Source organism: Salvelinus alpinus, chromosome 7 (assembly GCF_045679555.1).
Source record: "Salvelinus alpinus chromosome 7, SLU_Salpinus.1, whole genome shotgun sequence".
Classification (NCBI taxonomy): domain Eukaryota; kingdom Metazoa; phylum Chordata; class Actinopteri; order Salmoniformes; family Salmonidae; genus Salvelinus; species Salvelinus alpinus.
In genome coordinates, this window is record NC_092092.1 from 31,053,820 (window position 1) to 31,067,561 (window position 13,742).

Below are 13,742 nucleotides of genomic sequence, written 5' to 3' on the forward strand. Positions count from 1 at the left end.
CAAGCCCTTGTATCCACAGAGAGAATGAGAGCGAGAGAGAGACTGAGAGATAGAACGAGAGAGAGAGACGCAGCACCTGAACCATGATCCACAATGTGTCAGTCAGTGTGAGGGTAACACCTGATCCCCCCGCAGCGTCGGAAGCTTGTTTGTGCCGATGTGTCACCTATTCTCCCTGTCTCTGGGAACGCTGTCAGTTCCCAAGGCTGCATCCCGCTAGTCAATTACAGTGAGGACATGAGGAGACGAAGCCACTTCACACCACACATCCCCTAGAATTTCCAAACGTTCTGTTTACCTCCCATTCCTTTCCCTCCCATTTTTTCTCCACCCCCTTTCCTCACCCCTACCCCCCTGTTACCAAAAAGGACTTTGATTTCTTTTGAGCAAGGGAGTAGAGAGGAGAGGAGAGAGAGGCGATGCATCAACATGCCTTTGCTGTGTTGCCGATAACACGTTGCTGCCTCAGGAATAATAGAGTTGATTGAATTAGCCATCCATTACTGACTGGTGCTCATAAATCTAGAAACTCCATGATCCCACTAGCAGTCACAAAGCCCTGTGATGGAGGAGTAGATACTTCACAGCTCTGGCCAGAAGAGAGAGCGAGAGTGAGAGAAAGAGAGAGTGAGAGAAAGAGAGAGAGAGACGGACAGAGAGAGAGACGGACAGAGACAGAGAGAGAGAGAGACGGACAGAGAGAGAGAGAAAGAGAGAGAGAGAGAGACAGACAGACGGACAGAGAGAGAGAGACGGACAGAGAGATGGACAGAGAGAGAGAGAGACAGACAGACGGACAGAGAGAGAGAGACGGACAGAGAGATGGAGAGAAAGAGAGAGATGGAGAGACAGAGAGACGGACAGAGAGAGAGACGGACAGAGAGAGAGAGAGAGAGAGAGAGAGAGAGAGAGAGAGAGAGAGAGAGAGAGAGAGAGAGAGAGAGAGAGAGAGAGAGAGAGAGAGAGAGAGAGAGAGAGAGGAGAAAGAGGAGAAAGAGAGAGAGAGATTTGAAATTTGGCTAAAACTAATTGAATGTGTCATTGAATCAATTGCACTTTATGGCAGCGAGGTGTGGGGTTCACTTGCAAAACAAGATTTCATCAAATGGGACAAACGCCCAATTGAAACCCTGCATGCAGAGTTCTGTAATTCTCCTACATGTCCAGAGGAAAACTACAAACAATGCATGCAGGGCAGAATTAGGCCAATATCCACTAATAATAAAAACTCAAAAAAGAGCAATTAAGTTTTGGAAACATCTAAAATACAGTGACCCCCTCTCATATCATTACCAAGACCTGCAATGCCAAGAGCTGAGCAAAGAAAAGAGTCCCCTCATCCAGCTGGTCCTGGGGCTGAGTTCACATACCTGTTCTACTAACACACTGAAGCCTCCGGACCAGAACGTCCAATCAATGAGAATAAACCAAATTACAACACAGTCAAAACAGAGAGAGAGATGGACAGAGGGAGAGAGAGAGAGGGAGATGGACAGAGGGAGAGAGAGAGAGAGAGAGTGAGAGAGATGGACAGAGATGGACAGAGAGAGAGAGATGGACAGAGAGAGAGAGAGAGAGAGACAGAGAGAGAGACAGAGAGAGACAGAGAGAGAGAAAGAGAGAGAGCGAGAGAGAGAGAGATGGGGGGAGATGGGGGGAGAGAGAGAGATGGACAGAGAGAGATGGACAGAGCGAGAGAGAGATGGACAGAGATAGAGAGAGTAAATCTCAGTAAGTACTCAATAATGGTGTTCCAAAAAAGATCCAGTCGCCAGGACCACAAATACAAATTCCATCTAGACACCGTTGCCCTGGAGCACACAAAAAACTATACATACCTTGGCCTAAACATCAGCGCCACAGGTAGCTTCTACAAAGCTGTGAATGTTCTGAGGGACAAGGCAAGAAGGGCCTTCTATGCCATCAAAAGGAACATGAAATTCGACATACCAATTAGAATCTGACTAAAAATACTTGAATCAGTTATAGAACCCATTGCCTTTTATGGTTGTGAGGTCTGGGGTCCGCTCACCAACCAAGATTTCACAAAATGGGACAAACCCAAAATTGAGACTGCATGCAGAATTCTGCAAAAATATCCTCCGTGTACAATGTAGAACACCAAATAATGCATGCAGTTAGGCCGATACCCGCTAATTATCCAAATCCAGAAAAGAGCAGTTAACAACCACCTAAAAGGAAGCGATTCCCAAACATTCCATAACAAAGCAATCACTGTGGTGGTTAATTTCTGTATTATCAAATGAGGAGAGACAAACTTATCACACAAGTCAGAGATACTTAAACTGACTCTTTATTAGTGAGAGCTCTGCAATAGCGATGGCTGGTCGACGAACCACCGTCTCAGATGATTCGTTGAGAGCCCCGAGACAAAAGTACAAAGGTCTTTTATAGCCAAGATACACCCCTTTCAACCTACATGACGAACAACAGATATATAGGATGGGTCACAAGGTTAAGATATGTATGAAAGATACCTATAATTCACAGCAGACAGTATCTGCTGTGTCAACAGTTTTCATTGTATAGACCAGAGTCTGGCCCTCCGACTCCAAACTGGAACCATCTCTCCCTGGTACGGTATAGAACAGAAACATTAACTCATGCTCTGGAATGCTCTTTAGGTTTTATCACCCAAAAGACATCATAAATCTCCTCTGTCAGTGTTATCTCCCAGAGGCCCATCCTCAGTAGAACACACACACAATAGTTAACAGAATACTCTATTCTGTTGCATAACACAACCATTTGATGCAATACAAGTATTATAACATAGTCTTGCAGTTTTGCCACCATATCACCTACAGAGAGATGAACTTGGGGAAGAGTCCCCTAAGCAAGCTGGTCCTGGGGCTCTGTTCACAAACACAAACACACCCCACAGAGCCCCAGGACAGCAACACAATTAGACCCAACCAAATCTTGAGAAAACAAAAAGATAATTACTTGACACATTGGAAAGAATTAACAAAAAAACAAAGCAAACTAGAATGCTATTTGGCTCTAAACAGAGACTACACAGTGGCAGAATACCTGACCACTGTGACTGACCCAAACTTAAGGAAAACTTTGACTATGTACAGACTCAGTGAGCATAGCCTTGCTATTGAGAAAGGCCGCTGTAGGCAGACCTTGCTCTCAAGAGAAGACAGGCTATGTGCACACTGCCCACAAAATTAGGTGGAAACTGAGCTGCACTTCCTCACCTCCTGCCAAATGTATGACAATATTTGAGACACAAATTTTCCTCAGATTACACAGATCCACAAAGAATTCGAAAACAAACCCGATTTTGATAAACTCCCATATCTACTGGGTGAAATACTACAGTGTGCCATCACAGCAGCAATATTTGTGACCTGTTGCCACAAGAAAAGGTCAACAGGTAGTGAAGAACAAACACCATTGACAATACAACCCATATTTATGCTTATTTATTTTCCCTTTTGTACTTTAACCATTTGTACATCGTTACAACGCTGTATATATACATAATAAGACATTTGTAATGTCTTTATTATTTTGGAACTTCTGTCAGAGTGATGTTTACTGTTCATTTTAATTGTTTATTTCACTTTTGTATATTATCTACTTCACTTGCTTTGGCAGTGTTAACATATGTTTCCGATGTCAATAAAACCCCTTGAATTGAATTGAAAGAAAGAAAGAAAGAAAGATAGAAAGAGAGAGAGAGAGAGAGAGAGAGAGAGAGAGAACTACATTGCTGCCTGCCATAAGATGATTGACATGTCTGACAGGCCAATCAACCTGCACATGTCCTCTACTGTATGCTTATTGTTATTGTTCAATGTATGGTTATTTTGACCCTTGGTTATTGTTGTTTCTGTTGTCCCGTTGAAAGTTTTGTTTCTTCTTATTTTCATACGTAACAATGTACATTGTTACGTCATGCCAATAAAGCAAATTGAATTGAATTGAGAGAGAGAGATGGACAGAGGGAGAGAGAGAGATGGAGAGTAGGACAGAGAGAGAGAGAGATGGACAGAGAGAGATGGACAGAGAGATAGATGGGCAGAGAGAGATGGACAGAGAGAGAGATGGACAGAGAGATAGATGGACAGAGAGAGAGATGGACAGAGAGAGAGATGGACAGAGAGAGAGATGGACAGAGAGAGAGATGGACAGAGAGAGAGATGGACAGAGAGAGAGATGGACAGAGGGAGAGAGAGAGATGGAGAGTAGGACAGAGAGAGAGAGAGAGAGAGAGAGAGAGAGAGAGAGAGAGAGAGATGGACAGGGAGAGATGGACAGAGAGAGAGATGGACAGAGAGAGAGATGGACAGAGAGAGAGATGGACAGAGAAAGATGGCGAGACTTCTGGGAAGTATTTAGGCTGTGTCATCTTATGAGCTGAATGAAATAGTCTAAAGTAGCTTCCTCTCCTTGTTTCATTTCCTTCATCTGAATGAATATAATGAGAACATGGCAGCTGAACAGTTTAAAGCAAGCCAAGCAGTGGGCTTGCTCCATTGCTCTCTATTAGTCCACTGCTTCTCCTACTTTTCCTCGTATCCATTCCTTCAGTTCTACTGAGCTTGGTCTCTTTGACATTCACATGCAAATCACACTGTACTAAGTTGAACTTCTTTGTCAAAGACTTTTCAAGCAGCAAAGTCACACCAATAAATTCTACACTAAAACATTCCCTACATACGCTCTTATCCAGAGCAACTAGCAAGAGTGGATAGAGGTATGCCTTGCTCAAGGGCACATTGACAGATGTTCACCTAGTCGGCTTGGGGATTTGAACCGGCAACCCTTCAGTTGGTGTTCTAACACTAGCTCCAACGCTCTGAACAGGCTATTGTGCCTTCACAGCTGAAGACAACAGGTGCATGAAGTCTTACGAAGACAGAACAAATTGAATTTTTAAAGCTGCATGTATCAAAGACATAACATGTATCCTGATATATTTCACAGGCCTTAGAGTGGAGATAATGAGATATAGTCATGTCACTCTGAGTGTCAGATAGGGGGAGAAGACATGGCTGTGGAGCCTGTATACCGCTAGGCCTCTGTGGACCTAGACTGAATGGCACTCGGCCCTATTCATTATTATTCCTGGTTCGACGTGCCCTTTCATGCAGCCTAAGATGAGATCGCAGCGATAACTGAAGCCCATGGCAATGGATGCAATCCCCTCGAATTACCTGGAACATGAGTGGAAAGCTAAGTCTTCTATAAAGCCTTTCTGGAAGGAAATCAATTGTTGCAATTGGCAGATTTGGCAAACTTTCTGCTAACAGAGTTGACACAGTCCCTATTTATGTGTTCACAGCTGACCTGTAATTATGTGTTCACAGCTCACCTGTAATTATGGATTCACAGCTCACCTGTAATTAGAGGTTCACAGCTCACCTGTAATTAGGGGTTCACAGCTCACCTGTAATTAGAGGTTCACAGCTCACCTGTAATTAGAGGTTCACAGCTCACCTGTAATTAGAGGTCCACAGCTCACCTGTAATTAGAGGTCCACAGCTCACCTGTAATTATGGGTTCACCACTCACCTGTAATTAGAGGTTCACAGCTCACCTATAATTAGAGGTTCACAGCTCACATGTAATTATGGGTTCACAGCTCACCTGTAATTAGAGGTTCACAGCTCACCTGTAATTAGGGGTTCACAGCTCACCTGTAATTAGGGGTTCACAGCTCACCTGTAATTAGAGGTCCACAGCTCACCTGTAATTATGGGTTCACAGCTCACCTGTAATTATGGGTTCACCGCTCACCTGTAATTAGGGGTTCACAGCTCACCTGTAATTATGGATTCACAGCTAACCTGTAATTAGAGGTTCACAGCTCACCTGTAATTAGAGGTTCACAGCTCACCTGTAATTAGGGGTTCACAGCTCACCTGTAATTATGGATTCACAGCTAACCTGTAATTAGAGGTTCACAGCTCACCTGTAATTAGGGGTTCACAGCTCACCTGTAATTATGGATTCACAGCTAACCTGTAATTAGAGGTTCACAGCTCACCTGTAATTAGAGGTTCACAGCTCACCTGTAATTAAAGGTCCACAGCTCACCTGTAATTAGAGGTCCACAGCTCACCTGTAATTAGGGGTTCACAGCTCACCTGTAATTAGGGGTCCACAGCTCACCTGTAATTAGAGGTCCACAGCTCACCTGTAATTAGAGGTCCACAGCTCACCTGTAATTAGAGGTCACAGCTCACCTGTAATTATGGGTTCACAGCTCACCTGTAATTAGAGGTTCACAGCTCACCTATAATTAGATGTTCACAGCTCACCTGTAATTAGGGGTTCACAGCTCACCTGTAATTATGGGTTCACAGCTCACCTGTAATTATGGGTTCACAGCTCACCTGTAATTATGGGTTCACAGCTCACCTGTTATTAGAGGTCCACAGCTCACCTGTAATTATGGGTTCACAGCTCACCTGTTATTAGAGGTCCACAGCTCACCTGTAATTATGGGTTCACAGCTCACCTGTAATTATGGGTTCACTGCTCACCTGTAATTAGGGGTTCACAGCTCACCTGTAATTAGAGGTTCACAGCTCACCTGTAATTAGGGGTCCACAGCTCACCTGTAATTAGAGGTTCACAGCTCACCTGCAATTATGGGTTCACAGCTCACCTGTAATTAGAGGTTCACAGCTCACCTGTAATTAGGGGTTCACAGCTCACCTGTAATTAGAGGTTCACAGCTCACCTGTAATTAGAGGTTCACAGCTCACCTGTAATTATGGGTTCACAGCTCACCTGTAATTAGAGGTTCACAGCTCACCTGTAATTAGGGGTTCACAGCTCACCTGTAATTAGGGGTTCACAGCTCACCTGTAATTAGAGGTCCACAGCTCACCTGTAATTAGGGGTTCACAGCTCACCTGTAAGTATGGATTCACAGCTAACCTGTAATTAGAGGTTCACAGCTCACCTGTAATTAGAGGTTCACAGCTCACCTGTAATTAGGGGTTCACAGCTCACCTGTAATTATGGATTCACAGCTAACCTGTAATTAGAGGTTCACAGCTCACCTGTAATTAGGGGTTCACAGCTCACCTGTAATTATGGATTCACAGCTAACCTGTAATTAGAGGTTCACAGCTCACCTGTAATTAGAGGTTCACAGCTCACCTGTAATTAGAGGTCCACAGCTCACCTGTAATTAGAGGTCCACAGCTCACCTGTAATTAGGGGTTCACAGCTCACCTGTAATTAGGGGTCCACAGCTCACCTGTAATTAGAGGTCCACAGCTCACCTGTAATTAGAGGTCCACAGCTCACCTGTTATTAGAGGTCCACAGCTCACCTGTAATTATGGGTTCACAGCTCACCTGTAATTAGAGGTTCACAGCTCACCTATAATTAGATGTTCACAGCTCACCTGTAATTAGAGGTCCACAGCTCACCTGTAATTAGAGGTCCACAGCTCACCTGTAATTATGGGTTCACAGCTCACCTGTAATTATGGGTTCACAGCTCACCTGTAATAATGGGTTCACTGCTCACCTGTAATTAGGGGTTCACAGCTCACCTGTAATTAGAGGTTCACAGCTCACCTGTAATTAGGGGTCCACAGCTCACCTGTAATTAGAGGTTCACAGCTCACCTGCAATTATGGGTTCACAGCTCACCTGTAATTAGAGGTTCACAGCTCACCTGTAATTAGGGGTTCACAGCTCACCTGTTATTAGGGGTTCACAGCTCACCTGTAATTAGGGGTCCACAGCTCACCTGTAATTAGAGGTTCACAGCTCACCTGCAATTATGGGTTCACAGCTCACCTGTAATTAGAGGTTCACAGCTCACCTGTAATTAGAGGTTCACAGCTCACCTGTAATTAGAGGTTCACAGCTCACCTGTAATTAGTTGTAAACCTATTATTCTTAGATACATTTTTTGGGACATGATCAAATAACTCAAGCACAGTTTGCTAACTTTTTATTTGGTACACATTTGGTACACAGAAACTAGAGGCCATGACTAACTTTGTCAAAAAGAATGGCACCGGTTGGCCTATAGGTGGTGCTGTTATATGCAGTCAAATCAAATGTATTTATAAAGCCCTTTTCACATCAGCAGATGTCACAATGTGGTTATACAGAAACCCAGCCTAAAACCCCAAACAGCAAGCAATCTCACTTAAACCCTCATATCTGCTGCCCCGTTTGACCAAGAGACTTGAAACTTTGTATGTTGGTGTTTATCCTATTGTTGTACAAATTTGCCTCATGGACCCATAAGGTCTGTCAGGATAGATTTTCCTCCATCTTCGACATTTTTTCTCTTTTTGAAAAACTTATCAGAAACCATGAGTCCAAATAACACCAAATTCAGTATGTAGGCCCATTGTATATCTCTTAACATTGGTTAAGAGATGGCTGAATTATTGATAAATCAGATTTTACGTGTCCATTTTAGAATCCTTTGTAAATACACTCCACTGTCACATATATTCCCTCTCCGGCGCTCTAGGTCACCAGGCTGCTCATTATTACGCACACCTGTCACCATCATTATGCGCACCAGCGCCTCATCAGACTCACCTGGACTTCATCACCTTCTTGATTACCTTCCCTATATCTGTTACTCCCTTTGGTTCTTTCCCCAGGCGTTATTGACTCTGTTTATGTTTCATTTCTGTACGCTACCCGTGTTTCTTGTTTTGTTCATTTATTTATTAAATTATTCACTCCCTGTACTTGCTTCCTGACTCTCAGCGTACACATTACATCCACAAAGGCCTATCAACTTGAAACATTTTAGGATTATCAAAGACATTGCCATGATGAACCATGTTAAGTTTGGCATTGATATCATAAACAATAAGGAAACTATTAATGCGTACAATAATCAAAGAAAATCTTGTCATGGACCAAAGAAATCTGATTCGCTCCAAATGTGGTATTTGGATCGATGCATATTAACACATATGCTAATATGCTAAAATATGCTAGAAATGCTTCAATCTTCTCATGAACCATAGGACCAAATGACACCATTTGGAAAGTAGGCCCATGGTACTGTACATGTCTTAACTTAGTTTGAGAAAAGCTAAGGGATTGGTCAAAACATGGCTGAAGTTAGTGACAATAACAAATGTGATTTTGCGTGTCCTTTTAAACCACTGTAAATCCACTCCACAGTGACCTACCAACTTGAAATATGTCATCGCTACCGTAGACATCCGTAAGATGAACTACGATGAATTTGGTATTGATAGCTCAAAAAACAAGGAAACTATTAACAACTCATTCTTTGGCTATGTAACACTAACGCTCAAAATCATCTCTTCGTCATGAACGCCAGATTTTGTATTTAGTGACATAAAGGAAGTTAGTTTCTACATGATGGAGTGCTTACTTTATCCAACTGATCTTGTGTCGTTCCTGTCATCCAGTGAACCCTGTTTATTGCAGCTTGCAGCTATATTAGTTGCATTTACGGCTTGATGAGAGAGAGAGAGCGGAAGGGAGGGAAACTAATACAAGAGGAGTGAGAGAGGGGAAAAGGGGAGGGAGGGAGAAAGTAATCAAATAACATTGATCGTAATAATATTTTATGTCTCACCTGTCATCCATTGTAATGACTTTGAATCCAGACAGGCTCTGTTCCACTAGGATGCAATAGAAAAAGTACCATTCCCTCCCATGGTCACTGCCCTACCAACGTCGCATTCTGTTTCACCAAATGAACTGATTTTGGCCTACTCTGTTTAGAGACATGACGGATGCAGGGGGATGTTTATTTGGATGTGTTGTATTCCACGGTGGAAGTTGTTTGTGTCATCTGTATTGCCACAAGCTGTGAAAATGACATTTCCCCAATGAGGAAAGTCAATAAGAAATGTAAAACACAGAACAAATACAGTAGAATAACAGAAAGCGTTTTGTGAATGACTGGAGCCTTTAAACCACATGTCAAACTCAATCCCTGGAGGGCCGCAGTGTCTGCAGCAGCTTTTCATTCCTCTCTGACACTTAATTGATCAAATAAGGTCATTGATTGGCTGGGAAGTCAACACACCTGGTTTTTCAGGTCGAAATCGGAAACGAATTGAAAGATAAGTAAGCCTTTCACTGTTAGTCCACACCTGTGACGAATAACATTTGATTTGATTTGAAAAACGGAAACCTGACACTGTGCCCCTCCAGGAACTGTCTTCTTGGTAAGCAACTCCAGTGTAGATTTGGCCTTGTGTTTAAGGTTATTGACGTGCTGAAAGGTGAATTCATCTCCCAGTGTCTGGTGGAAAGCTGACTGAACCAGGTTTTCCTCTAAGATTTTGCCTGTGCTTAGCTACAGTCAGTTTCTTTTTTATCCTGAAAAACTCCACTGTCCTTAACGATTACAAGCATACCCATAACATGATGCGGCCACAACTATGCTTGAAAATATGGAGAGCGGTACTCAGTAATGTGTTGTATTGGATTTGCCCCAAAAATGACACTTTTTATTCAGAACAAAAAGTGAATTGCTTTGACACATTTTTTTGCAGTATGACTTGTTTAATGCCTTGTTGTGTAATTAATAACTTTGTTAATTGTGTAATTAATATCTTCACCATGCTCAAAGGGATATTCAATGTCTGCTTTTTATTTTTAACCACTATTATTGCACACAGAGTCCATGCAACTTATAATGTGACTTGTTAAGGACATTTTATTCCTGAACTTATTTAGGCTTCAATAACGAAGGGGTTGAATACTTATTGACTCAAAACATTCAAGCTTTTCATTTTTTATAAAAAATGTAATAAAAAAAACATATTTCCACTTTGATATGATGGGGTATTGTGTGTAGGCCAGTGACAATTTTGGGGGGATTTAATACATTTTAAATTCAGGCTGTAACACAACAAAATGTGGAAAAGGTTAAGGGGTGTGAATACTTTCTCAAGACACTGTATGTGGTGTATAGTTTTTGTGTTTTTGGTGATGTCACTTCTTGCCACTGTGTGGCAGTAATGCATCAGGTTATAGGTTAGGTTTAAAGGTAAACTCAGCGAGATGACGTAGATGCACGAAGTACAGAGTAGTAGTGGGTCAATTTCTGCAACAACCAGGAGCGTTGAAGTGCAAGGCTATACTTCTCCGCTGTTTTGGTCCCGTAGCTACCACATTGTAGCAGCATGAAGCGTACCCGTGCACATGCCCAGATACTCTGTGTGATTGTGTGAGAGAAAAGTCTTGCATCATGCTCATCTCAAAAAAGTGATTTGTTAGAGGATCACTTTGTGAAGGGTCACCGCCTTACAAAAATGTGTTGCATTCTGGGGATAAAAATGTTCTGACTTGCGCCTACATGTCAACTGCATGAACTTTACAAAAATCATGTGATCAAAGGTCATTAATTTTTTACTGCGGTCGATTGTAAGTTCATCCGGCAGCCACCGCCTGTATTGATTGAGGCTCTATTGTCAACCCCTCATTATGGTCTTGTTGTTTGACCCACGCAAACGTGACCAAATACATGACTGAAACAAGAACCAATTTGCCGCAATGTATCTATACAGTGCATTTATACAAATAAATGTAGTATTTGAGGCTCTCTCTCACTAATTAATTGAACAATGTGTACTCAATATTATATTGTGACTTCAGTTTTGTGAGTGTGTGAGATGGAGGTTAGATACATGTTTATTTCGACATTATAGAGAAAATGTTTTATAAACAATGAAAAGACACTGCCATGTTGAGCTGAGCCTTGCTGTTGGAAAACCACATTAGTCCGACTTTCGGCGGTTGCTGGTGCACCTCCCCCAATTTCACTCCTCGACTTTCTTTCCACAGTCGGTTACTTTAGCCATACCACTCAATATCTCGTGGCTGCTCGTGGAAATTATAAGGTCAATCTCTGTCACGCCCTGACCTTAGAGAGCCTTTTTATGTCTCTATTTAGTTTGGTCAGGGTGTGATTTGGGGTGGGCATTCTATGCTTTGTTTTCTTTGTTTCTTTATTTTTATGTTTTGGCCAGGTATGGTTCTCAATCAGGAACAGCTGTCTATCGTTGTTTCTGATTGGGAATCATACTTAGGTAGCCCTTTTTTCCTCCTTTCAGTGTGGGTAGTTGACTTGTGTTAGTGGCACTTAGCCCTCGTAAGCTTTACGGTTGTTTATTTTGTTTCTTGTTTTGTTGGCGTCATTCCATAATAAAGGAAAATGTATGCTCACCACGCTGCGCTTTCGTCCTCTTCTTTCGACGGCCGTGACAGAACTACCCACCACAAACGGACCAAGCAGCGTGGTAAGGGGGAGCAGCGTTTTCAGGAGGACTGGACATGGGAGGACATCCTGAACGGCAAAGGATCCTGGACATGGGAGGAGATCCTGGCCGGAAAGGATCGACTGCCGTGGGAGCAGGTGGAAGCATCGAGGAAGGCGGAGGCAGTGAGTAAAGGGGCCCAGCGTTACAAGGGAACGCGGCTAGCACGGAAGCCCGAGAGGCAGCCCCCCCAAAAATGGGGGGTGGCACACAAGGAGATTGGCTGAGTCAGGTTGGAGACCTGAGCCAACTCCTCGTGCTTACCGTGGGGAGAAGCGTGGTACTGGTAAGGCACCGTGTTATGCGGTGGAGCGCACTGTGTCTCCAGTGTGCGTTCACAGCCCGGTGCGCTACATCCCAGCTCCTCGCATCTGCCGGGATAGGGTGAGCATCCAGCCAGGACGGATGGTACCGGCTCAGCGTGCCTGGTCTCCAGTGCGTCTCTTCGGCCCAGGATATCCTGCGCCGGCTCTGCGCACTGTGTCTCCGGTGTGTCTGCACAGCCCAGTGCGTCTTGTGCCAGCGCCCCGCATTTGCAGGGCGAAGATAACCATCCAGCCAGGACGGGTTGTGCAGGCTCTACGCTCGAGACCTCCAGTGCGCCTCCACGGCCCAGTGTATCCGGTGCCTCCGCCAAGAACCAAACCTCCAGTATGTCTCCCCAGCTTGGTGAGTCCTGTGCCTGCTGCCAGAACCAGGCCTCCTGTATGTCTCCCCAGCCTGGTGAGCCCTGTGGCAGCTCCACGTACCAGACTGCCCATACGTCTCCTCATTCCAGTGATGGTCCATGGCAAGAAGCCTCCAGTGATGATCCATGGCAAGAAGCCTCCAGTGATGATCCATGGCAAGAAGCCTCCAGTGATGATCCATGGCACGAAGCCTCCAGTGATGATCCATGGCAAGAAGCCTCCAGTGATGATCCATGGCACAAAGCCTCCAGTGATGATCCATGGCAAGAAACCTCCAGTGATGATCCATGGCACGAAGCCTCCAGTGATGATCCATGGCATGAAGCCTCCAGTGATGATCCATGGCACGAAGCCTCCAGTGATGATCCATGGCAAGAAGCCTCCAGTGATTATCCATGGCACGAAGCCTCCAGTGATAATCCATGGCACGAAGCCTCCAGTGATGATCCATGGCACGAAGCCTCCATTGAGGAGTCATGGCACGAAGCCCGCAACGAGGGTCCCCAGTCCGGAGTCTCCAGCGACGGTCTCCAGTCCAGAGCCACCAGCGACGGTCTCCAGTCCGGAGCCTCCAGCGATGGTCTCCAGTCCGGAGCCTCCAGCGACGGTCCCCAGTCTGGAGCCTCCAGCGTCCGGGGCCCGCAGCGAGGGTCACCAGTCCGGGGCCCGCAACGAGGGTCCTCAGTCCGGGGCCCGCAACGAGGGTCCCCAGTCCGGGGTCGGCGACGAGGGTCCCCGCACCAGAGGTGCCACCAAAGTGGGGTGAGCCAGAG